Here is a 2,856-nt window from a genome sequence, read left to right on the forward strand (position 1 = left end):
TGTTGGCTTGGGATGATTTATTTCAGGAAACTTTTGAGCATAAACTCGAGAAGCCAATAAACAATTTTTATGAGATTCTCCAAGGGTGAAAACCATGTCAATGCGCTCTTCTCGTGGATAATTTCTTCATTTTCACTTAGCAACACAATAATAATATTAAAAAAACGACCAACACGTCTCCAATTACATAAAACAATACCACTCTAACTAGCAAAGAGACTTTGCAGTCTAAACTGAGAAATAAAATAAATGATTTGACATGTGTAAATGGCATAGCTATCTTAGATACATTGGAACCTTAAAAAAATGGTGCACAGAACGACTATTTGACGTATTTTGTAAAAAGGCAAAAACTTAGCTATTAACATCCTAATACCATTCGATAGGTAATTAAAAATCGCATTTCTTGGTAAGTTAAAAAATATGGGGTTGCATTTAAATTAATCAAGTTCATATTTTGTTCAGCGAATCCAAAAATGCAATAATATACAGGACATCCATAAAAAAATTGTAATTGTTCATAATTTGGTAGGGTATGATTGCCAAGTTTTTAATTTAAAACTTCTGTTCCTAAAATGCAAATGTAATCAATTTTATCGATTGCATTTTACAATTTTACTTTCACTTTTCTAGGCCTGTTTAGGGTTAAATATTTTTCGTAGCTTCTGTCAGGAAATTTAAAAAAATCGGAATTTTTCAAAATTCAGTAGGGTGTGATTGCCAACTTTTTAATTTGAAACTTTGTGTTTCTAAAATGTATAAGTATTTAATTTTCCCTATTGGATTTTACAATTTCACGTTTATAATTCTTGGTTTGTAGTGGGTAAAGGATTAGAGCTGAATTTTCGATCGGGAGTTTTTTTAAATTGGAGTTTTTAACAATTTTATAGGGTGTGATTGTCAGGTTTTTTAATTACCTCCATATTATCAAAGATTTTATGCGGGTCTTATATTATTCCATGGACTGATAAGATAGACTTCCAACTTTCGTAAGTAAGTAACAGCTTGATAACCTCTAAATGACAAGACATAAAGGCGTCTAATTGACGAGTGAGAAAGACGTCTAAGTGACGAGTCATTAAGACGCCTAAGACAAAGGCAAAAATATAAATTTGGCGTTTAGGTCTATATTTATATAGGGAGAGATGCCGTAATATACAGGGTGATTCAACATTGGCGTCATTCCTCTGGAGGAAATTCCAAAAAAACGCAACTCTGATACCTTTAGAGCTTTTCGGACACCCTGTACATTACAAAAATATTTTTAAAATGTGCGCTCGGCAGGCGTCGCACAATTAATAAAATAATACTTTTTAAAATTCAAACGGTTTAGCCGCAAAATTCCGTGCTGTATAGCGTGAATAACCCTGTATATAGAAAATCTAATACCTGGAACTTCTACATATATGTAGTTGGACACTGACTTTAAAAGGATTGAGAGCACTTTACGTTTTTTTCCTGATTGTACTGTGAATGTTTAGCTAAATTTATGGAAATTCTAGATGAAAAATGTTGCATTTTGCATGTCTCAAAATAGGATCATTAAGTAAGGCAAATAATCCGTTACGCATTTCCAAACTTTAACAATTGGAGGGTGTATAAGGTAGACATGAAAATTGTGCAATGAACTCACACTAATATTATGTTAAAATGATGAATACACTAGAGAAAAAAAACCAACAGGCCGAGCAAACTTAAAAAATGAGAGCGATATTTATCGAATTTGTACACACAAAAAGCATAACGGTAATATCAAAATTCCTGATTTAAATCAATGTTTGAAGCTTGTACAAAAGCCTACAAAAAAAATCATAGCGCTATAGAACGAACATCCTTAACACATACAACCCACCCTAAGTACTAAATAAACATGCCCTTAGGAATCTAATCTCATTTTAGGTTCTTATTAATCATTAAGCTACAAACCCCAAAAAACCCTACACGTAACGTAAAGCAATTCCATACCTTTGGCGGCGCTCAGCATGGTGCTGCTGAGGGCGCACTGCTGACTCTCAATATGCCCCAAAGTGAACCAGCGTGGGGGCCGGCTGGCTGCTGGAGAACCGGCCCCGCTGGAGCCCCCCGGGAGGCCGCCATCCCCATCCCCTTCCTCCAGCAGCGGCAGACGCATCGCTCTCAGGCCCACTTCGTAGGCCAGGTCTGGATAGTAGTTCAGAAGCGACAGGAACAGGAACCTGGCGAAAGTGTGCATGGGAATAGACTCGGGATGGATGCCGATGCCCAGGCCGCTCGAAGGCCCGCCCTCCAACAGAATGATGGCTTGGCGGCGCAGCACCGCCACTAGGCTGTTGTCCAGCTCGATTTCCTGTAGGCGGGCAATCAAGCGATCTTCCTGCTTGCAGGCTTTTTCCTGCGCGTAGAGCCCTACGGGCATCATGCGCTGCTGGCCCAGCCCTATTAGGGCTACTTCAAAGGCTAAGGTGAGGTAGGTTTCGGACCGGTCGCGGCACCCCACAACTGGCACGTGCTGGTAGCGGGGTATCGAATTGCTGGCACGGTCGTCCATCGTGACTAGTTCTGCAACAAATTGTGATCAATTATTGTTAAGACCCTTGCTACACGTTGTTGTACATACACAGGGTGATTCAAAATTCGCGTCATTCCTTTTACGGGGTGATAGAGGCTCACTTGGGGAGTACCAGAAAAATATTGAAAAAATGTTCTTCGGAAATTTCTAGGAGATATTGTACCGTGGATGGCCGGGTATCAAACTCTTTCTTCGGCTTACAACTTTTGTTCCACTCGGTATCGCTTTAAATACGGAACAGGAACAAACTAACTTCAAAATTACCGTCAACTTCACAAACAATAACAATAACAGACGGAAAGCTCGCT

The sequence above is a fragment of the Dendroctonus ponderosae genome, unplaced genomic scaffold, assembly GCF_020466585.1.
Source record: "Dendroctonus ponderosae isolate FM_Combo_2020 unplaced genomic scaffold, Dpon_F_20191213v2 Dpon_F_20191213_10, whole genome shotgun sequence".
Taxonomy (NCBI): Eukaryota; Metazoa; Arthropoda; class Insecta; order Coleoptera; family Curculionidae; genus Dendroctonus; species Dendroctonus ponderosae.